This window comes from Dromiciops gliroides, chromosome 2 (assembly GCF_019393635.1).
Source record: "Dromiciops gliroides isolate mDroGli1 chromosome 2, mDroGli1.pri, whole genome shotgun sequence".
Classification (NCBI taxonomy): domain Eukaryota; kingdom Metazoa; phylum Chordata; class Mammalia; order Microbiotheria; family Microbiotheriidae; genus Dromiciops; species Dromiciops gliroides.
This window is the reverse complement of record NC_057862.1, coordinates 536,696,473-536,720,925: the sequence shown is the minus strand read 5'-3', so window position 1 is coordinate 536,720,925 and position 24,453 is coordinate 536,696,473. Positions and strand designations below refer to the sequence as shown.

Here is a 24,453-nt window from a genome sequence, read left to right as displayed (position 1 = left end):
TCTATGGGATAGGGGATAACTTAAGAAAGAGAATTATGATGAGATTAATCATACCCTTATACAACAATCCAGGAAGACACTGAAATGAGAAAAAGCTGGGGAGACTTGAAGACCAAGTAGATCCCACCTTTGCATACATGGAATGAATGAAAAGGTCTTGGGACTTGAAACTGCTCCATTCTACTTGCCATACATAGTTACTATTGCTGATAGCTCAGGGCTTACATCACCACCTGGTGGTGTACTCAGGTATAGCATGCAGCCACTATTCCAACCACATAGCAATTTTATGTGTGGAGAAAACTGCTTAATACGTGTTCCCTTTGTCTTCTATCCACAGGACAGACCACACCAAGCCAGATCAGACCACACCAGGTAGTCATTAGGAATTTGTTTATTGGTCTTGAGAAGTAAATTTTGCTCTCTGAAGTTGCAGAGGCAGGGAATTGGAAAACAGCAGTACCTTCCTACCCAAGAACCTTATCCTGACATAACTTAGCCTACTTCTTAGGGACTGCCTTTTTTATTCATTGAAGAAACTCCTAAAGTCCTATCAGGGCAACCAGACGGTGTAGTGAATAGAGTGATCGGCCTGGAGTCATCTTGTTGAGTTCAAATCTAGCCTCAGACACTAGCTGTGTGACCCGGTGCATTTAACCCAGTTTGCCTAAGTTTTCTCATCTCTAAAATGAGTTGGAGAAGGAAATGGCAAACCACTCCAGTACCTCTGCCCCCAAATGGGGTCATGAAGAATCTAACACAACTAAAAAATTACTGAACAACAACAAAATAAGTCCCATCACATATAGCTTTCCCTAAACCAGACTAGACACCTTCCCACAAATATGAGATAAACATGAAAATTACCATTACCATGATGGGCTAGATCCACACAGTTCATCAGGTTTAGCATTCTGTGTTTGTTTAATCACTGCCCTACTTTATGGTAAGCTATAGAGTATGCCAAAACAGGAGAGAGGAGAGGGAAAAAAAATTGGACAGGATTTGAAACCTTGAAGAAAAATAAAAAGGTGGTCAGCATCTGCTGACACAAAATACATATCATATATACACTGTTAAAAGAAGAAGAAAATTGCAGTTAATTTGAAGATGGGCTCACAGTTACTCCTTAGACAGGCAAAGAAAAGAGTTAGTTGAGGGAGTTTTGTAATATACTAGGAAGTGTCTATTACTCACATTTCAATATGCATTTGAATGAATATATCATTTCCACAGGGCATCTGGACATCACTTATTGTAGTATTATTGATAAATATTTGCAAAAAAGATCACCATGAAAATACCAGTAGCTCATGTACCAACATCAGTTGCTGAGGACAAAGTAGTAGAGAAATACAATGAAAAACTTGAGAAGATCCTCCATATTAAATCAATCTAGGCTGATTGTAGATTAAATCTGATATTCAGTGATTTAAATGCATGGTGTGGGGTTGGAGGAAAAAGAAGAATGGGACAAAATATAAGAGAAAGCACAGTTCAGGAAAATAAATGGGAGAGGCCAAATACTTTTAGATTATAAAAAAGCTTCATGCCTCATATCATTAATACTTTCATCAAAGAAAGAACTGGACATGGAAAGCTCCAAGTAATCCCCAAAAGAACAAAATATACTATTGTTTTAACAAATAGGACAAGACTTGCTATTGATATAGGAGTTATCCCCATGTCAACTCTCTTGTCAGATCATCAATCTGTCAGTTAAAATCTGAATTAGCTTTTTAAAAAAGAATGAAAAAAATTTTATAAAGTTGAATCAACACAACCCTCAATTATTTAAATAAGCAATTAACAACCAAAAATGGGAAATGGACAATAGTAATTATACTGGTACTGGCTATAACTTTATCCAGAAGTGTAATTAATATAAAATAATTGCTTCAACAAGAAAACCAAGAGCTCAGAAAATGCCTTAGTCAGCAAAATCTGACTTACTGGCCAAACAGAAGAAAATGGCCTCTAAAACAATACAAGATTCAAATGAAAACTCATGCATAGGACCTTTCAAAGAAGGCTAATAGACAGGTCATGCGCAGGATTGTCTTAAAACAGAGAGTAGGGGCAGCTAGGTGGCGCAGTGGATAGAGCACTGGCCCTGGAATCAGGAGTACCTGAGTTCAAATCTGGCCTCAGATACTTAACACTTACTAGCTGTGTGACCCTGGGCAAGTAACTTAACCCCAATTGCCTCACTAAAAAAATTAAATTAAAAAAATTAAAAAAAAAAAAAAACCAGAGTAACCATGAAAGGTAAAACAAATTTGGGGGGGTTGGGATTTTTTTAAAGCCTAAGGATATCTGGGTGTACTACATGCTATCTCTGAGGTCAAGATATAAAACTAAGTAAAGCCATCTTAAGGGCTTTCAAGGATAAAAATGAAAGGAAGACAATGGAAGAAAAAATTGAAAAAATGAGCAAAACTCATTAGAATAAATTGTTTTCTCCACCAAAAACATTGTGAATTATCACACTTAGAAGGTAGCACCAAAAATAACAAAGACCAGGAAAAAAGCCAAACTGAACCAAGAGAAAAGAGGTGAAATCCATGCTGCTATTGACATTATTGTGAGGACAATGAGTGACTGAAATACAAGGCACTGAATGGTATAAAAGATATTAAGGGTTATAAAAAAACTGGACCTTAATACCCCCAAAAGATGACCTAACTAATTATCTATAAGACACTCTAATTTATGCAAAATCTTTATGAAAGTCCATTGATGAGGGTAGCATTGATGAGGAAATTCATAGAGAATGAGCAAGCAGCCTTTCATAAGTAATATTCAATAATAGACTAGATCTTTATCATTTCAGATAAATTGAATGATGTAAAGAATAAAAGATGCAGTTGTATTTATTGTTTGTTGGGCTACCAATAATAATAATTATGTAGTAGTAGTAGTAGTAGTAGTAGTAGTAGTAGTAGTAGTAGTAGTAGTAAAACTGGGTCTTTCTATCTCACTCAGGCTAGAAGTGCAGCAACTACTCATAGGCCCAACCCCACCACTGATTAGCACTGGAACTTTGACGTGTTCTGTCTCCAATCTAGTCTAGTTCACCCCTCCTTAGGCAGCTTCAATGGCTCCTTGATCCTGAAGGCTTACCACACTGTTACTGAACTTACTGCAGATACCCAACTGGTTTAGCCCTCTGCAGCTCAACACTCCTGAGTTCACACCAGCTTCAGCCTTCCTAGTTGTAGGGATTAAAGGTATGTGCCACCATGCTTTGCTTCAGAAAGCATTTTTATTTGGTATAATAAAATACTTGCTTGGAGGTTCTTTGAAAAAAATTTATTCAAGATTCCTTGGTAGATGTAACAGAAGCAACCTCATTCAGTAGATATAACAGAAGTAATCTCGTTCAGTGACCCCTTTGATCACAAACATCAAGTAAAGCATTAAAAACCAAAGATATATGCTGACCAAAGACATTAGCCACTGCGATGGAGGAGAGCCAATATGGATTCCAGATTGCAGAGGGACTCCCAGTAGATGCCAAGATCCATCAGAAGCTCATTTGTGGGAGATACCTTGCCGATTGTAACATGTACCAGAATACTCCAGAGCCTCCTAGAAGAGGCACATAACCCTATCTATACAAACAAGGAAGACCAAGTAAATGAACCATGTCTATTACTCACATTTCAATATGCATTTGAATGAATACCCTATTGAGCTTGTCCATCTGTGTATGTGTATGTGTGTGTATATATACATACACATATACATATAGATCATGAATTGAGTGAGGACTTGTACAGGAGGAGAAAAGGTCTGACTTGCCATTGGAAAATTAGAAAGCTCCTTTGAAAGAAAGCAAAGGCCCACTTTAAAAATATATATTAACATTATACCAGAAGTCTTCTATGGCAATTAAACATGAAACGCTACTACTTTTGAAGAATAAAAAATTAACATCACACAGAAGGTGATGAAGCAGCACAAGGTGCACATAAGCAGGCTACAACATGAAACCAGTGGAGAACTCAAAAGAATAGGAGAAAAAGAGGTCACCAAGTAATCATATGTCACACGGCAAGAAGGTTTCCCGGTAGCCTTGCAATGTCAAGAGAAAGTAGGGAAGGCCTATAACTCGTTCAGTGGACCCTCTTATAGCGAACTTATAGGAAGAGATGAACGAGGGTTTCACAGGATGGGCAGGAATGGATTGACTGCCATCTGCAATACAGGGAAACCCTGAATGGATGAGGTTGCAGGTCTGTTTGGACATGTATGCTGCTCACCATGGCATTTAAGAATTCAATCTGGGGCAGCTAGGTGGTGCAGTGGATAGAGCACCGGCCCTGGAGTCAGGTGTACCTGAGTTCAAATCCGGCCTCAGACACTTAACAATTACTAGCTATGTGACCCTGGGCAAGTCATTTAACCCCAATTGCCTCACTAAAAAAAAAATAATTCAATCTTCTAGAGGACAAGAGTCATAGCCAACAGAGGAAATTCAGTCCTATGACCATTTAATAAGCACCTCCACCAATCCCAAACCACCCAGAATGTTATAATGTGCTGACACACTGACTAACCTGACCTCTTGAATAGGAGGGTTTCGATGGTAGAAGCAGGAGTGGGTGATTTCAACCTGCCTTGTCATGGCAGGCATCAGGGGAAACCATGGCTACTACCAACCATAAGAGACAGCCTTCCAGGAGATTTCCATCTAGGGCCAAAGGAAGAACAGAAGCAGGAAAGGGCAGCGGCAGCACTGCCCACATGCCTCCATGGGCACAGAGGAGCCAGGGAAAGCAATGGCATGGCTGATGCCGCCGCCTCTGAAAACACGGCTGTGACAGGCTTTATTATGACCAATAAAGGCAACTTTTTCTAGGAGTAGCAATAAATTCAACATAGCATCTCCACCTTCTGGGGATTCAGCCAAAGGAGCTGACGGGAGGAGGGAAAAAGAGAATAAGCAATGTCTAGTTAGGTCAGGAAGTGGTGACCCTAGTACCTCACACGGCTGCATAAGTATGTTTTATTTCAGGTCCCACACAATGAGCTCTTTGACTCCAGTGTCACAGGCCAACCTTCGCTCAAAGGATCAGTTGTGCTAACAGCACATAAACTGAAGTTATATCTCAGTGGCTTAGATAAACACACCTTTGGGGGCAGGAGGGTGGGGACAAAGTAGGTGAAAGAAGAATCTTGCTAGAATTCCTGTTCAAAGGTTTCCATGCCGGCCCTCAAAACTGCATAAAGGTACCACTATATGCTCGCTCAAACACATAGCTCTATTTGGAAATCCTTTCCTCCTCTGTTAAATTCCCTCTTTCAGATTTCAGGCTGTAAACACACACAGAAAGCCACTTCCAATTTTTTCCATTCCCACTATTGTCAATTGTCCCAGCACTCTAGTCAATGGAGTTCAAAGGACTTTGGCAAATAGAAGACCAGAGACAACTATTGAGCTTTGTTTCCATGGGAATTCTAAGAGGCTGAAGTCACAGTGATGTGTACAAGGGAGAGTTTGCCTTCCCAGCCATGAAGATGGTGTACATGACACAGGCTGAATGGGATACCCCAGCATTGCTCAGTTTCATGGCTATGGGTCACAATCAACTATTCCTTTCCCTTAGTGCAAGGCCAAGAGTTCTCTTGGGCAATACTGATTATATGATATCTTATGGTAAACCAAAGTATATTAGATATTTTAAGATCCTCCTCAATTTAAATCAATATAATAATTATATAAAATAACATCACTTATAGAAGCACTCCAATGCGTGCAAAGTACTTCTTATATGTTAATTAATTTGATCTTCACAACAAACCTGTGAGATGTGTGCCATATTATCCCAATTTTGTAGATAAGGAAATTGAGGAACAGAAGTTAAGTGATTTGTCTGGGGTCACACAAACACATACAGTGTCTGAGGCAGGATTTGAATTCAGGTCCACGTGTTAGGTGTCATAATGGATAGAGTACTAGACCTGGAGTCAGGAAGACTCGGCTTCCTGAGTTCAAATCTGGCCTGACACTTATTAGCTGTGTGACCCTGGTCAAATTACCTGTTTGCCTCAATTTTCTCATCTGCAAAATGAACTAGAAAAGGAAATGGCAAATCACTCCAGTATCTTTGCCAAGAAAACCCCAAATGGCATCATGAAGAAGTAGACATGACTGAAAATGACTCAACAACAACCACCATGTTAACACATACTTAAGTAATGATGGAGTAATACTACCCATGGCTATGCTGTCCAATAAGACTGTAGCTAAACAAAAGAATGGTCAGGGAGAGGAGAGTAGAAAATGAACTAGGGGGCAGCTAGGCGGCACAGTACATAAAGCACCAGCCCTGGATTCAGGAGGATCTGAGTTCAAATCCAGCCTCAGACACTTGACACATGCTAGCTGAGTGACCTTGGGCAAGTCACTTAAACCCTCATTTCCGGGTGGGGGGGGGAGAACTAAAAGGCAAAAATAGCCAACTCTTCAGCAACAGAGAAATAAATGTAAAGTCCTATGGATAAATGTCACTAGTCAGTCACTAATGATATCAAAAGGCCCTCCAATGGATATTCTTTCCACATTATCTTTTCTACATTCCATCCTCTCTGAAGATCTCATTTAGGGCTTGCTTTTAAGGCTTACAAAGTACTTTTCTTCATATTAGATCATATCAAATTCCATCTCTTAGGTAGATATCTCTAGGCTCAGCCTCAACTCAGATCTTGTGACCTACTCTATCTTCTAGCTCAAAGGTTCTTAACCTTGTTTGTGTCATGAACCCTGGCTTCCCCACCCCCAAGCTTTGACAGTCTGATAAAAGCCTACAGACCCTTCATCAGAATAATATTGTTATGTTTAAATTCACAGTTGAAGGAAATGCTAAATTTCAATTAGATATTAGCTGAAAATAAAAATGAATTTTTTTCCTCCATTTAACTTTAATCATGATTGTTAGTACTCTTTACCCATCTTGTCTTTTTCCTATGCAATACATTCACATTTTCAGATCTAAGTTCAGACAGATGCTATTCCTAGAATAAGTGACCAGTGGAATTGTGTCTTTGCTTAGACCTCCTGGGTTTGTCTAGGCTCCAGATTCTGACCCACCTTGTATAGCCTGTCCCAATCTCTTCCAATCCCCAGTTATATACAACACGGCCCAGAGTCATCTTAACTAGTTTCCATGTTCTAAAGCAGAAATAGGAGATTTAGGATCAGGAAAACCATATTAAAAAGTTAAAGAAATCAGCACAAAGTTACCTTTCCTAGGGCTGCAGACCTCTTTTTGTTTTGTTTTCTTTTCTTTTCCAATCTTGAAAGGAACTACTGTACACAGACTTCCAGTGTATTTGCTGTGGCCATTTGTGTTATTCTCTTAACCCAGTACAATATGAGGTAAAAGAGAGCATAGCAATAGCCATTGTGGGCAGTACTCATTCAACTTAGTCAGAATGATATAAATATTTACAAGAGAATGATATTTGGAACCTGTGTGCAAGGCTGGGTCAGCTGCCAGAATTATCAAGAGATCATCTAGGCAACACTGGATGCTTCTGGGTGGGTGCCAGATGCTCAAACACATCTGTTTCAAGACAACTTTACTGAAAAACATCCAGGTCAAATGGCCCTATCTCTCATCTCTTGTCCATGGTGAAACTTTTTAGTTTTTAACCCTAGGAAATGAAACAAAACACCTAGGGCTCCCCATTCTTTCTTTGTGAGCCCAGTAAAAAAAATCAGATACCTATGTGACTGTCGTGCATCATGATGGGTCAAACCAAAGTTCTCACAGGCCAACAAAAAACAACCTTTTGTCTCTACCCAACTGGTCAGTGGGATGATGTCTCTGGAGCCACTAGGCTACATGAAACTGATACATCACAGTGTCCAGAGAGGAATGGTGTTAGTTAACAAGAATTAATGAAAACTGAGCCATACTGAACAGGCCCAGGAACTTCTAGTGAAGAAATAACACACAGCACAGGCTGTAGAAAGGGAGATTGTATATAGGGTAGAAATGTGAGACAAAGAAATTACGAGACCAGGTGAAAGGTGTGAATCACCCAGAACTTCTTTGTCCTGTGTCCCTGTCCATTTGACTTACTGGGGAGAGTAGGGAGAGAAAAGAAAAACAGAATCCTCTTTCCTGGTCAAATGAGCAGTGGAGAAATTTGCCGCATAAGTGAAGGTCAGTGTTTTAACAGAAAAGACCAAACTTAAAACTTCTTTTAACATTCTAAAACAGGCCTCGCGCTGAGGTGTTGACCTGCCTTACAGGCCCACATGATGCAAAAAACTACTCTGTAGACCCAGGATTCAATCAAACTGGCAGAATGGAAGCAAGAACCCAGGGGCAGGATAAGGAACAGGAAAAGCATTAATGAGGGTATGCGGATAGCATAAAGGAGGGGCTGAGTGCAGGGAGAGGAGGAGGAAAGACAGATATTAATTTCTGGAGCCAGGACCAAAGCATGATTTCAAAAATTATTCCATGGAGAAGCTTATGTGGGAAGTAAAGCCTTCGGACTTTGATTCTTTGTTGGTAAAGAAGGGGGTCAACCTGCCACTCTCCCCTGCCCCTCCAACCCTCCACAGCAGATCACCAGAGACTAAGTCTGGGAGGAGCTAAGCCACTGTGTTCTGCTCTCCCAAGGACCTTGTGCACGCTGACCCCATCCTCCAGCTTTCCACCCTTTTTTCTAAGAATAGTAATCAAATCTCTGCCATTGGCTCTGGAAAGGGGATGTTAATAGATGGCTTGATTGTTCCACTCAACATCTTTATAACTTTCCAGATCATAACCCCCTTCCCACCCCCCTTCCCTAACTATTATCCACTACTATATTATTTCCCTCATTCAAATATAAGCTCTCAGTGTCTGGTACACAGTAAGTGCTTAATGAATGCTTTTCCTTCAATCACTCATTTATGTAAGCTAAGTAGCCATGAATATGGACCTTCTAACTCAAAAATTCTTAACCTTTGACCCGACCCCTCTGGCAGTCTGAAGTCTATGGACCCCTTCTCCAGATGATGTTTTCAAATATAAAAAATAACATAGGGTTATGAAGAAAACCAATTATACAGAAATACAGTTATGAAAAAAGAAATCTAAGTTCACAGGCCCCAGGTTAAGAACATCCATTCTAAATCCTTGTGGTAATTCAGATAGGCTCCCATAAAGGCAAATTCTACATTTTATTGTGATGTGAAGGTAACTTGGGGTCCTCAAAAGCCTTACCAACCAGAAACAAGCAGTGGCAGATAGAACTATTTGAACCTATGCCAAGGCAGATGAAGCAGAGCAAAGAGGGGAAGTACATTGAATCAGGCAGCACCAAGGACCCAATATGTACTGCTAATTAAGAACAACTACTGGAGCCTGAGGGAAGAACCCAACTGGTGGGAAAAGGGTGTGGTCCAAGTTATAAACCAGAGGTCATGCCCATTCAAGTCAAATTTTGTTGAGGCAGGAAAAGAACTCCAAGCAGAAGTCTAAGGCTTGAAAAGGTGGAAAGTCAATCAGTCAACAAGCATTTATTAAGCTCCTTAATAAATTTAATAAGCATTTAATAAGCTCCTTAACTGTGCCAAGCACAGTGCTAAATGCTGGGTCAAAAAAGGATCTGCCACGGAGGTATTTGTGGAGGCATTTTTAAAATGTGAGTTTGTCTTGTGAAATTTTTTTGCCCAAGACAGTATTCTTTTAGGCTAGGTACTCACTTTCATCTCATTACTCACGCGGCTCAGTGGCACTCCTTGCTCAGCTATGCCTTGTGATGCTTCAAGTATAAGCAGTATCTAGTACATGGAAACCTATCTCGTGTAAGTGCTAAGAGACTTGTGACCTGAAGACTGGCAACCAGCTGATTGATTGGTTGGGGTGGGGGTGGACACTGGGACTCATGAAACAGAGCAAGGTTGTGATCTGTCCCAGTGGAAGGAATATCCAGTGATGATGACAATTGGGCATCTTTCAAAGTCTCAAACTCTGGCAGTGGTGTTGGAGAGAAAGCAAAATCCAGTAGAAACGTGCTCAGCAAATTTGTTGATGACACAAAGTTAGCTGACAGAGAGTTAAGAAACTGGTTGACAATCAGGAGCCAAAAAACACTTGGCAGGCTAGACCATTGGGCTGAATATAACATGATAAAATTTAATAGGGACAAATGTAAAATGATAAACAAGTTCAAAAAATCAACTTGGCATGTACAATATGGGGAATGTATGGTTAGACAATAGTTTTTTTCTGAAATCAATCTAGGGGCTAAAGGGGCCTACAGTTTATTGTGGCAGCCAAAAAAATCTAATGAGATCTCAGATTGCATTAAGAGAAGCAGAGCTTCAAGCTCCTGACACAAAGTCTAGCACACAGTAAGCATTTTATAAATATTTGTTGATTGATAGCTTCTACAGCAATAAGGAGCTGATAATCCCTCTGTATTCTACCCTAGTTACATGATATATGGAACACAATATTGAACTCTGGGTGGTGAAATTTAGAAAAGACAATGATAAATCAGAGAGAATGTAGAAAGTGACAATCTGTCTTGTGAAGGGTCTCAAGAATATGTCATATGAGGATCCATGTAGATGAGCCTAAAGAAAAGATTTGGGGGAACATGATAGTTTCAAGTATTTTATGGACTATTGTGTTCTTTTTGGCCCTAAGGAGAACCAAAAGAATTGGGTGGAAATGGTAATTTAGGGTTCCTAACAATTAGAGCACTCCAAAAGTGGAAAGGATTTCCTCAGGAGGTCCAAACCCCATCACCGCATCATTGGAGGTCCTCAAGCAGAGGCTGAATGACCAGTTGCTGGGTTATGTTACAGTTGGGAATGGAACCTTTTAGGTTTCGGTCAGATTTTTAGTCCCTTCCAATTCTCATATCTTGTGATTCTGTGAAAAAGCATTAGGATTAAGCCTTACTGGCCTTCAGTTTCCTTATCTGTAAAATGAAGTTATGTTGCCTTGCATTCCCCATCTCAAGAGCTGTTGGGAGCACAAATGTACTAATATGGGTGAAATCTACAAGGTATCCAAATGGGTTTTTATAAGAGGATATAATGTTCTTCTTTAAAATTGCCGTGTCACTTTTGTATCTTGCTTTGTCTTAGTACAAGTATATGGCATTTGTGTCAAAGATGGCACATGGAGTTTTCCCCTGCCCAGATGCTGCCACCACACCAAGAGGTAGAAGTCCTGTTCCTCCTCCTCCTTTTTTTGAAGGGGTCAGTGTTCATGATTCCCTCGCAAAGAGGCAATGGCTGGTGTGTTCTGTCCACCTCCAACCTCCCTCTGCTCAGATACTTTATCTTCCTCTGACTGCTCCCTCTATTGTTAAAAAGGAGTCTAATAGGGGCAGCTAGGTGGCACAGTGGATAGAGCACCAGCCCTGGATTCAGGAGGACCTGAGTTCAAATCCGGCCTCAGACACTTAACACTTACTAGCTGTGTGATCCTGGGCAAGTCACTTAACCCCAATTGCCTCACTAAAAAAAAAAAAAAGAGTCTAATAAACATATTCTCAGACACCCTCACTAGAGACTACTTAACCTGGTGGCTTGGCCCACTGAAAACCTGCCTCTGGATCCTGCCCATATCACACAGGGGCATAAAGAAAAAAGGACCATTTTGAGGAAACACTGATGTTTGGGGCCACAAAAGGAAGCTCAATATGCTCCAGAGTAGTGCCCAGGACATTGGCCCACAAAAGAACACGCAGTCACCAAAAAAAAAAAAAAAATGGAACCCAACTACAAGAGAATGCAAGGATGGAGCTCTGCAGCAGAATGGATGCAAACACGAGCTCCCTGGCTCTGGCTTGTTCAGAGATACAATTCCAAAACCAGCTTTCTGGCAGGGATCGAGAACAGCCATGCTTGATAACCTTCATGGAAGACAATTTCCACCAGGTTTTACAGCTGCTGCTTCTGCTTGGGGGGGGGGGGGGCGGGGGGCGTACCCTTGTGGCAGGACAGCAGGTATGGGAAGTGGTTGGCTGCCCCAGATCCTGCGGTTGCTCTGAGGCATGTGAGTCTTTTCTTGTGGCCAAATGTAGGCTGGTAGCAATTGAGATGGTTCCAAAATATTGTCATTCAGCACCCTGCCACCATGACCTCAGCATGTGAAAAGAAAAGACTTGTCAAATGCAGGACATTTCTGTTCAAAGTTCACCAAACTGTGCTAGGTGCTTTAGATGCTGGAGGGAAGAAGGAATGAGAGGGTAATTGCGACTTGACATCAGGACAAAGGAAGCCTAGTTATTATACCTCAGTCCGGTTATGGCTCATCTAAATTCTGATACCAGCTATCAATGTGACCTCAGGTGAACCATTTCATATTTCTAGAAGGGTCTCAATTTTCTCATTTGTGAAGTGTTTGGACCACATGCTCTCTATGGTTCTTTTCCAGTTGTAATGTTCTGTGGTTCTCTGATCTGATAATGAAGCATACAAATAAGGCCTTTTAGAAAGTCATGAGGGGAAGCTAGGTGGCGTAGTGGACAGAGCACCGGCCCTGGATTCAGGAGGACCTGAGTTCAAATCCAGCCTCAGATACTTAACACTTACTAGCTGTGTGACCCTGGGCAAGTCACTTAACCCCAACTGCCTCACCAAAAAAGAAAAAAAAAAAAAGGAAGTCATGACTATGTAGCCATGAGGCACGGAACTTGAAAAATCATTCTTCTCTAAGATTATTTGTTGTAACTAAATCAAAGAAGCATTGGGTTTTGTGGGGAGAGGGGAGATCACCTACTTGAACATGGAAACATAACATTCCTTTTGCAATGGGACTTTGCCCCAAGCAATAGAATTTTAGGGAACAAAAGCACATCATAGCTTTAACATTCATGAGTCTTTATTGTTATACCAGATCATAACATTATACATTTAGACCTGGAAGGATAGTCAGGCCACTAGGAGGTACAGTGAATAGAGGGCAAGACCTGGCTTGAGACACTTACTGGCTGTGTGACCCTAGGCAGATCACAACTGCTGCCTGCCTCAGTTTCCTTATCTGTAAAATGGAGGGGATAATAGCACCTACCTCCCAGAGTTGTTGTGAGGAGGGCCTATGATGATGATCTAGTCTGGCCCTTTCATCTTATAGATGAGGAAACTGAGGCCCAGGGAGGTGAAATGACTTGCTAAGTTCACATAGGAAGTAAGTAGCAAAGCCAGGATTTGAAAGATGGTCAATCTCTGGCTCTGAATCTAATGCTCATCCCATTAAACCACACTGCCAGATCTTAAAAGTGAGAAGGGGGAGGGGGGCAGCTAGGTGGCGCAGTGGATAAAGCACCAGCCCTGGATTCAGGAGGACCTGAGTTCAAATCCGGCCTCAGACACTTGACGCTTACTAGCTGTGTGACCTTGGACAAGTCCCTTAACCCTCATTGCCTCTGCACCCCCCCCCAAAGTGAGAAGGAATAAAAAGATTTAGAGGGAGAGGCCTTAAGCTACAGGGTAAAGTACATGGCACTATTTCTGGTGCCCTCCCAATGTTGCTCTTCTCCCATCTTGCTTTGCTCCTCTGCCTCCCACCCCAGGTGCCTATCCATGTACTGTTCTTACATTCAGATAGCTATCTAGGATGGGGTTCTTAAGATTTGGGGGGGGGCGTCATGAACTCCTTTAGAAATATGGTGAAACCTATGGGACTCTTCTTAGAAGACTTTCCAATGGGAAAAAATAAAATCGCATGATTATAGAGAAAACCAATTTTGAAATTGCCAAAAAAAAAATTAAATTTTGAGAGAAACCAGGTTAAGAACTCTTGGTATAAGGAATGCTTGCTCTATGGCCATATGAACTGATGTTCAAGGTACGACCTCAGCAGAGAAATCTATTTTGACTTTGTTATTTAACCTATATTTGTCTGGTGGCTTAATTTTGTTTCATGTATGATATTTAGATGGTAAAATAAACTGGCTCTTGGGGGAGAAGGGTTGGAGAGAACAGCCATGTTTTAGTTATTCACTCAAAGGATGCCTAGGGGAAGCAATTAGAAACAGAAGTCAACAGTGCCAGCATATGCCACCACTATAAAAGTCAGAAGAGAGGCTTGCGACCAGGTGTGACCCTTGCAGAATGTTTACTATTATGCACTAGACATAAAAAAAAAACATACCATTGTGTAACCTATGTTCTAGGAAGCTACTTCCCAGGAAAGAAGCCTAAGATGGATTTCAAAACAAGTCAACTAGCTGGCATAGATAGATAGAGTGCCAGGCCTGGAGTCAGGAAGACTCATTCTTCCTGAGTTCAAATCTGGCCTCAGACACTTAATAGCTGGGTGACCCTGAGCAAGTCACTTAACTCTGTTTGCCTCAGTTTCCTCATGTGTAAAACAAGTTGTAGAAGGAAATAGCAAACCATTCCAGTATCTTTGCCAAGAAAACCCCAAATGGGGTCATGATAAGTAGGACTTGACTGAAAAAAGGACAAGCATTTATTAATTACCTAATATGTTTGAAGAACTGTACTAAATGATGGAATACAAAGAAAGGCCAAAACAAATAAAAAGCAGTCCCTGCTCTCAAGGAATTCATAGTCTAATGGAGAGGATGATATACAAACAACTAGGATAGAGCTCTGGGCCTGGAGTCAGGAAGACCCGAGTTCAAATCTGACCTCAGATACTTACTGTGTGACCCTGAGCAAGTCACTTAACCTGTTTACCTCAGTTTCCTCATCTGTAAAATGGGGATTATGATAGCACCTCTCTCCCAGAGTTGTTGTGAGGCTCCAATGAGATCAACACTAAGCACAGTGCCTGGAACATAGTAAGGACTAGATCAATGCTAGCCATTACTATTGTTCTTATTCTTATACCTATGTACAAACGAGATCTACATAGGACAAATTACAGATGATCTCAGAGGGAATGTACTAAGATTAAAGAGGAGTCAGAAAGGCTTATTACAGAAAATAGGTCTTTCATTGTGACTTAAAGAAAGCCAAGGAAGCTTGGCTCCTCTGTCCTGCCCAGATACAGGGATCTCTCCCTATCCCCTCCTCCCTGTTTTCAGATCCCTTTTATATATTGCCTTCCCCTTTGAGCCAGGAACTCTCTTCTTGTGTTTGCATTCCTGGCACTTACCACCATACCTGGCATATAATAAGTGCTCTCTCTAGCTATCTGCCCATCTATCTATGCCCACAAGGAAGAGTTAGCCCATTTTTCTAGAAAAGAATTCAAGTCATCCATGTGACTAGAATTTCTAACCTGGGGTTAAGAAAAGCAGCTACTAAATGTAAAGCGATGGTTCTTAGCATTAACTAATATGTCAGGCACTGTGATAATTGTTCTTTATAAATATTATCTCATTTGATCCTCATAACAACCCTTCGAGGGAAGTGCTATTATTACCCTAATTTTACATATAAGGAAACTGAGGCATTCAGAGGTTAAGTGACTTGCCCACTTATCAGTAGCAAATGTCTGAGGCTTGATTTGAAGACCAGGCCCAGCACCCTATCTATTCTATCCACACCTGCTCCACCTAGCTGCCAGGGTCCACTGACCAAAGACTTTAGGGAGTCCATGAAACTTGGGTGAGAAATAAATTACATATTTATTTTCACTAACCTTTTAATAAAATTTAACTTTTGTTTAAATTATGGGTGTAGGCAATGAATATGACTTAAGAGGGGTCCACAAGGATGCCAAAGGGGCCTATGCAAAAAAGGTAAAGCAGCTGTGGGCTAGATCAAGCAATCAATCAAGCAATCAATCAATCATTAGATCCCTAAACATTTATTAAGCTACGATGTACCAGGAACTTAATGTGCTAAGCACCGGGGATGTAAAAGTGGCAAAAGACAGTCCCTGCCCTCAAGGAGTTCACAGTCTAATGGAGGAAACAACAAAGAAACAAATATATACAAACAAGCTACATAGTGGATAAATAGGAAATAATTAAAAGCAAATAGGCAGGGGCAGCTAGGTGGCGCAGTGGATAAAGCACTAGCCTTGGATTCAGGAGGACCTGAATTCAAATCCAGCCTCAGACACTTGACACTTACTAGCTGTGTGACCCTGGGCAAGTCACTTAACCCTCACTGCCCTGCAAAAAAAAACCCCAAAAAAACAAAAAACAAACAAACAAAAAAGCAAATAGGCACTAGACATAAGAAGGGTTGGGAAAGACTTCCTTTAGAAGGTGGGAATTTATCTGGGACTTGAAGGAAGCCAGGAAATCCAGGAGGTGGAGGTGAGAAGGGAGAGCAGTCCAGGAATGAGGGACAGCAGGAGAAAATGCCCAGAGCTGAGAGATGGAGTGTCTTGCTAATAGAAGAGCCAGGAGGCCAGTCTCACTGGATCAAAGAGGACCTGGAAGGGGAGTAAGGTGGAAGAAGACTGAAAAGATAGGAAAAGGGCAGCTAGGTGGTGCAGTGGATAGAGCACCGGCCCTGAAGTCAGGAGGACCTGAGTTCAAATTGGGCCTCAGACACTTGACACTTACTAGCTGTGTGACCCTGGGCAAGTCACTTAACCCCAATTGCCTCACAAAAAAAAAAAAAAAAAGGAAAGATAGGAATAGGCCAGGTTATCTTCAAATGCATAAAATAAAATACATAGGATTACAAAGGAAAACAATTATGTTGAAATGGGTTTTTTGAAATATCTTTTTTAAAAAACAAACAAGTTTCTGGTCCCCACTGAATCAAAGAGTAAATGGTCAGGAATAAAGAAACCACTTCAGACTAATCAGAACAGAGATGACAGAGAGAGATTATGGAAGGTAAAAAGCCTCATGTATCTCCCAGAAAAAGAAAAAAAAAGGTCAGTTAAAGCAGAAGGCCTCAGGAGAACCTGTCAGGGGAAGGAGATGATATCGTCACCAGGGGATAGGGGACAAGATGGGGTCCTCCCCCAGACCAGCTCAATAGCAAGCTTATTGTGGGTAGCCACCTGGGAAGATGAAAGATGGTTTGCAAGGCACTGAGAAGCTTCTAAACCTAGAGATAAGGACTAAGGAATAAGGTTTTCAAAGGGCTTAGACCTGGGAGGGTCCTTTACTTTTTTCTGTCATGGCCCCCTTTGTCTGTGGACCGCTTCCCAAAATAATGTTTTTCAACACATAAAATAAAATACTTAAGAGTACCAAGGCAACCATGTATGTTGAAATGCACTTTTGTGTGTGTGTGTGTGTGTGTGTGTGTGTGTGTGTGTTTAAGTTCACCGACAACATGTTGAAAACCTGTGTCTTTGATCCTTTTCAAAATCGAACCTACTGACTAGAGACCAAGAGCCGACAGAGCATCCTGCTTGGTCAGTTGACAGTTGATTTGGGGAACAAAATCAAAAGGGGCTGAGTCAGACATAAGAAGGAGAGCAAAGAGAGAGAGGTCCAGTCCCCTGCACATGTGCACAGGCTGCTGGGACTGACTGAAAGGTTACCTATCTGAGAGGAAGGGACATCAAGTGGGGAGAGGCAGAAGAGCTAAAAAATAACCAGTCTATTGGATAAAGAAAGACAAAGCAGTAGAAACCTCTTTTCCCCCTGGATTGTATCGAGACCTTCCTCACTGCTGCTCAGGGAGCACCCTGTGGCCCCTAGGATCAAACATAAGCCACTGTTTGGCGCTTGGCTCCCTTCAGGGTCTGGTGGCAGCCTACCTTTGCACACATTGCTCCCCTTCATGTACTCTGTGGTCCAACTCTAGGGGTGCATCTGCTCTTCCTCTCGTGCCTCCTCTCTCTATGCCTTGGCATAGATGTCACCATCTCCTCCCCCCAAGCCTGGAATGCATTTCCTCCCTACCTCTTCTCATAGAGCACCTGACTTCTCCCCACTTGATGTCCCTTCTTCTCAACCCTGTCAATTCTCTGAAATGCCCCACATCTGTAACCTATTGTAGCCTATTTCAGTTTGCCATCTGACCTCAAGGGGGAGAGCACCTGAGCAGGACCCTTTCTCTTTCCCTTTTACCTAAAATACCTGAGAACTGCCATGAGGGCCCCTCCCCCATAACTGAGGGAGTTGTCCAGAAGCAAGTACCCAACAATCAACCATCTATCAACCACTATTTATTAAGCATTTACTATGAAACTGAGATAAACCCTGAGGATACAAAGGCAAAAGCGGTCCCTTCCCTTCAGGTGCTCACATTCCAGTAGGCAAAAGATCACGCAAACTACATATAAACAAGATATATACCCAAGTCGAATCAACAAGCAGGCACTGTGCTAAACTCTGGGGATACAAAGAAAGAATAATAAATAAACAGTTCCTGCCCTCAAGGAGCTTACAATCTAATGGAGGAATCAACAGGCAAACAGCTATGTACAGTATAATTATATAAAAATTATATAAATTATATATGAGATACATAAAATCTATAAATTTGATAGGAAATTAAATAAAATATGTTATATGGAATATAAAATTTATGTATACATTTAATATAGAAATCATATCAAATATATACATTTTATATATGTTATATAAAATATATAAATTGGAGATAGTCTTTCCAGTTCCCCTTAATTCTAGTGCCTTTGCTCTGATACTATTTGCAGAAGATGGGGCTTTAGCCAAGACTTGAAGGAAGGAAGCCCGGAGGTAGAGATGAGAGGGTAGAGTTCCAGGAAGGAGGAACAAGCCAGGGAAAATGCCCAGGAGATGGGGTCTCCTATGCAGAGAACAGCAAAGCCGGTCTCACTGGATCATAAAGCACTTGGAAAAGAATAAAGTGTAAGACCAGAAGGGGGCAGGTTATGAAAGGCTTTGAAAGTCAATGAAAAGGTTTTCTATTTGATCTCCAAAGTACCAGGAAACCACAGGAGTTTACTGAATGGGGGGCAGGGTGGGAGGTAGGGAAGGAGGAGGGGAGGTGACATTGTCAGACCTGTACTTCAAGAGGATCACTTTGACAGAATGAAGTGGAGTGGGGAGAGACTTGAGACAGGGAAACCAACCAGCAGATTAGGGTCACAGCCCAGGTGTGAGGTGATGAGGGCCTGCCCTGGGATGGTGGCAGTGTCAGAGGAGAGAAGGAAACTACACAAGAGATGTTGTGAAGGTAGAATCCACAGGGCTTGGGCAAGAGATTGGATGTGGGGGAACAAGGAATGACACCGAGGTTACAAACCTGGATGCCTAGAAGATCAACGTCCTCAACAGTAATAGGAAAGGTAGGAAGAGGAGAGGGTTTAGGGGTAAATAGAATGGATTTACTTTTGGATATATTGGAACTCAAGAACTCTATGCCTTTGTGGACTTCCTTCTCCTGTGATACCCCGAAGATCACCGTGCTCAAAGCTACTGGGTGACATCCTTGGTTGTATCCCTTCCCCGCCCCTTGTCAATCCGCTTTGGGGGTGGCAGTCATGGCCCTAGAATAAGGTGGGTAGTGGGCTGCCCTAGTTTGAAAATCTCAGTCCTGGCCCCAGTGAGGTGCTTGATTGTCTGCCCTCGCACTGAGGTCCTTGCCTCTTGCTCCTTCCCTCCAGATAAACCAGCTGGCATTCTGTTCCCTTTGGGGCCTTCTCTTAAACATGCTAAAAAAAAAAGGATCTATTCCTTTCAGCACTGACTGGCTCATCAGTGAAGCCCCTTTAGTTCTAAGATGGCCCCTAAGAAGTCACTGGCCTCTTTTACAGACTGAGTTGAGCACTAGAGCATTCAGTCCAGAGAGGGAAGGGGGTGGAAATGGGGGAGGGGGGGGCCCGCAGATCAAGCCCAGAAGTCCATCAAGCCCAACCTAGGACTCGATGACAAAAAGATTAATCTCACATAGAGTCACCAGCATAATATATGAGCTCAAGTCTTCTGCTGTTACAGAATAGGGGGATAATATGGAAGACAGGAAAGGGACAAACAGACTGCTCTGAAGGAATAGACCAGGTGGACTCACATAAGTTGGTTAGGTGGTTTTTGCCCCTAGTAGGTAGCAAATTAATGTTGATGGGTAATGCCCCATTTTAAGAACTTCACTGTTAACAAAGAAAGCTCAAAAACATAGAAAAGACTGAGGTATCCTGTAGACAAGAGTAATAGCTAGCAATGACATAGAGCTTTAAGATCTAAAAAGCAGTTTATATATGTTATCTCATTTGGTCCTCACAGCAACTCTGTTTTCTCATCAGTAAAATGGGAATGAAAATAGAGCTCTATTATCATTCCCATTTTACTGATGAGATTCACAAGTTAAGTGACTCACCCAAGGTTGTACAGTTAGTTAGTATTTAAGGGAGGATTTGAACTCAGATCTTTCTGACTCCAGATCCAGCATTCTACCTACTGTGCCATCTGTCTCCACAGCACTTTTAGTAGACTAATCAAAGGAATGGATTTGAAAATATTGAGCACACTTCAGTTATGCAGTACATTCTTTGCACTGAAAAATTCTTACACACACACACACACACACACACAGTTTTTCTTATGATGTTTTATATTCATATCCATGCCCAATTCTCATACAAGGTCAAAAGCATACTATATATTCCAGAATGTTTAAAAATAGGTAAACTGAGGCACAGGGCTTTGAGTTCACATCTCAGATACTTCCAGCCCTACTGCTATTCTTCCAAGACTCCCCCCTGCCTTCTGTTCTGTTTATAGAATCTTACCATTGCATTTTCCAAACCACCAGCTTGTTTCCTGGACTTAGATATTCATGTCGCCCCTAGGAATCCTTTATTGTTAACAGTCCCTATCAACAGTGGTTATTTAATGGTACAACCTAGCAACAATTCAACAATTCATATTTTAGGGTGTTTTAAAGATGGCAGTGTTATTATTGCCATATCACAACAGGAGGAAACTCAGACAAAGAGAATGCCTTACCTAGGATCATATAGCTATGCGGTATCAAGCCAGGATTCAAACCCAGGTTTCTCCTGACTCAAGTTCATTGTTCTTTTTACTCTACCACACTGTTGGTTTTTTTGTTTTGTTTTGTTTTGTTTTTTGAAGCAATCAGGGTTAAGAGACTTGCCCAGGGGGGCAGCTAGGTGGCGCAGTGGATAGAGCACCGGCCCTGGAGTCAGGAGTACCTGAGTTCAAATCTGGCCTCAGACACTTAACATTTACTAGCTGTGTGACCCTGGGCAAGTCACTTAACCCCAATTGCCTCATCAAAAAAAAAAAAAAAAGATATATTAAAAAAAAAAAAGAGAGAGACTTGCCCAGGGTCACACACCTAGTAAGTGTTTGAGGCTGCATTTGAACTCAAATCCTCCTAACTCCAGGGTGGGTACTCTATCCACTGTTCCACCTAGCTGCCCCCACACTCTTTTTATTTGATGACCAACAGCCTACTGAGTTAATGCCTCTGGATTAGTCCTATCATGACTCCAGTTATGATGATTTAAAAGTAAATTTAGCTAATTTCCGTTTTTGTTATTATGAATAATTTTGGTTCCTTTTATAAAACACTGGTGAATGTTTTTCATCAAAACATATTTACCCTTGAAGGAGGAAGACATCCAGGTTTCATAATTTTCCCATACCTAAAGAAAGCTTAACTTGCCAAGGTAGCACTCCCTACAAGAAACTCTGGTATGCAGAAGTGAAGGCAAATGCTGGAAGGGACAGAACAATCACCGAAAACCACAAATTCTCCCAAACAGTTTTAGCTGGAAAAGCCTTCAAGGCCCAGAAAAATAACTTGGTAAAATGACAGATTGTGGAAATGGGAGACATGCCCAAAACAATAGCCTATGTCTAGAGATAGCTAGCTGGACCTGGAGTAAGGAAAACCAGAGTTCAAATCTGGTCTCAGACAAGTCCTAGCCATGTGATCCTGGGCAAGTTACTTAGCCTCTGTTTCCTAATCTATAAAATAGGGTTAATAATAGCACTTACGGGCAGCTAGGTGGCACAGTGGATAAAGCACTGGCCCTGGATTCAGGAGGACCTGAGTTCAAGTCCGACCTCAGACACTTGACACTTACTAGCTGTGTGACCCTAGGCATGTCACTTAACCCTCATTGCCCCGCAAAAAATTTAAAAAAACATTAAATAACAGCACTTACCTCCCAGAGTTGTTGTGAGACTCAAATGAGATATTTGTTTAAGTGCCTTGCAAACCTTATTTAAATGCTAGCTATTTTTGTTATTGTTATTTCAGAAGCAGTCACCCCCAGCCCTGATCATCTCTAACATTTGAAGTACTCAAAGAAAGAGAATCTAAGTTTTCTCATTTGTTATCTCATTTTATCTTTTTATCCTTCAACCCCTTTACTATTGCATTTTACTGAGAAATAAGAAGCAAGAGGCCACATGGGTCTGGTTTAAGTCCTGCTAACTTAAACCAGCATGTGTGACCTGCTGGGTTACACAGAGTCTGGACAGCCCCGGACAAATCTCTTAACCTCTCAGTACCCCCAGGGCCAATCTCCAAGATGATAAATTGCAGAATAAATGCCACTTATCCCCACCCCCCCCACACCTGACATTTCTTCTAGTTTCCTCACATACTGTCATTTCTTGAAGCAAAAAAAAAAATCAGACCAATGGCCTCTTGCTATGAAAAGAAAACATAACTTTTAGGAAATGCCCAAGAAGATCTGCAAGGGCTACCACAAATCCCCAGGCTGCCCTTTTATTTTCTACTCACCAGGTAGATCCCTCCATTGGAGCTCCCAAGTGCCAGCAGAGGTTTGAATTTCTAAATCACCAGCTTTCTGTTTCTCCAGTGTTCCAGCCAAGGAAGTGGCCCAACCAGCAAGCTTTCCTGTACATAAGCATGAATAACACACACTGAGAAGGGGGCCTGTGTACCGGCCAGCTAACTTCTGACCTGCACTTCCTCAAAAACTATTAAAAGGATAGTAAGTAGTAAATCCTGTACAGGGAAATTCAAATGTCTCCTGAGATGCTTTAAACCTGCAGTTTTCCTGCAGCTAGAAATGAGACGAATCAGGGCTTCGGATATATTCCCAAAAAAAATTAACTGGAAGAAAAAAAAAAGCTGCTTCCTGAAATAATGCTTCAAGATGTCTATGGTGAACTGAGCTCTATGAACTGCTTCTTTCCACTGTACATCGTTATCCTGACATACAAACACCCTTTGGCTCCAAGCTACCAGGGACTGGCATGACAGGCCTCCCCCTAAATGGCAAAGAGGAGAATGATTGGGTAGGAATCCAATCATCCTTTTCATCATTGCATATGAATCCAAAACCATTGCTGAAAACTGCCACACTGGAGGCTAGGAATTTCACGGCAGCAAGGCAAATAGCCAGTGTGCGCCACATTCCTCCAACAAGCTGTGTCCAGCTCAGGTCCCTGGTGAAGACGGGCGCCTGGTCCCATTTCCACTCTGTGATGCATGCTGGTTGGAAAATAGAATGCTTATTGCTTCTAAAACAGTAGAAGGTCTTTTCAAAAAGAAAGCCCACTCCCCAATGGTGGCATGGACACAGAAAACATCTTTTCTAAAATTCACAATAACCCAAATTCAGTTTACTGACTATTCCCTTTCATTAGCATTCAGCCTCCTCCCTCGAATGCCCCAGAGCAAGGGAAAGATACATGAGCTTTGTCAAGCTTTTTATTTCTTTTTTTAAAATATTAGTTCTTTCCATGAAGGAAGAGATTGGGGTGGGGGGGGGAGGTATATAAAATATCTGAGCATATTTATTGTGTATGTATAGCTATGTATCTCTTTATACACACACACAATCTGATCTAATGGATCTAAGACTTCCCACAAATGCAATTATCCTATGACTAGATAATAAGAGTAGAGGGGGATTCTCAGCTTTTAATGAACACTTGTTTTGTCTCTATTAAAAGTCTCTGGGCAGCTAGGTACTGGCCCTGGAGTCAAAAAGACTTTTCTTTTTTTAGTCCAAATCTGGCCTGAGACACTTACTAGCTGTGTGACTGACCCTAGGCAAGTCACTTAACCCTTTTTGCCTCCGTTTCCTCATTTATAAAATGAACTAGAGAACGAAGTGGCAGACCACTCCAGTATCTCTGCCAAGAAAATCCCAAATGGGGTCACGAAGGGTAAGATAAACTGAACAATAAAAACCTCTTTTTTTTCTTTTTTTCATTTTGAAAATTCTGTCATAAAGGACAGGCTCTTTGGAAGGATAGAGACAGAGATACAGAGATCTAGGTTATTTAAAAAAACAAAAGAGATCAATAAAAAACTTTTTTTTCAATAAAAGTCTTTACTAAGAAAAGTTTTCTAAAACAATCCTTTTTGCAAACAAAAGCTTAATGATGTTGTTTCCTTGAACTTCTAAGTATCTTTGTTTCTAACCCTTCTAGCTCAGAGAAACTGGCTGGCTTTAATAAGAGAGCAAAGCGGGAGGAGGGCAAGTGATTATTAAGCATCCTGAGTCTTAAGACTCAGGTTAAAGATATGGCAACTGACAAAGAAAACGTCCTCACTGCAGACAAATGAGAGAACCAGCATGCTTGCTAAAGGGTCAGACTCACCGGACATCTAAATCCAAATACTGCTGCAGAGGAAAGCCCTCTGTTGCCAAG

At 41.5% G+C, this 24,453-nt stretch overlaps 1 protein-coding gene across 3 annotated transcripts in view; it reads right to left on the bottom strand.

Annotated features, from left to right (window-relative positions):
• The window catches only part of CSGALNACT1 (chondroitin sulfate N-acetylgalactosaminyltransferase 1), a 173,877-nt gene that overhangs the window by 117,151 nt on the left and 32,273 nt on the right, over positions 1-24,453 (bottom strand). For 2 of the 3 annotated variants that reach the window (XR_006355036.1, XM_043989240.1), the window contains exon 2: positions 22,568-22,684. The gene's annotated coding sequence lies outside the window, so the exon portion shown is untranslated. Of the gene's footprint in view, positions 1-22,567; positions 22,729-24,453 lie in introns of those variants that run through there. The other variant, XM_043989241.1, reaches the window with a different exon arrangement.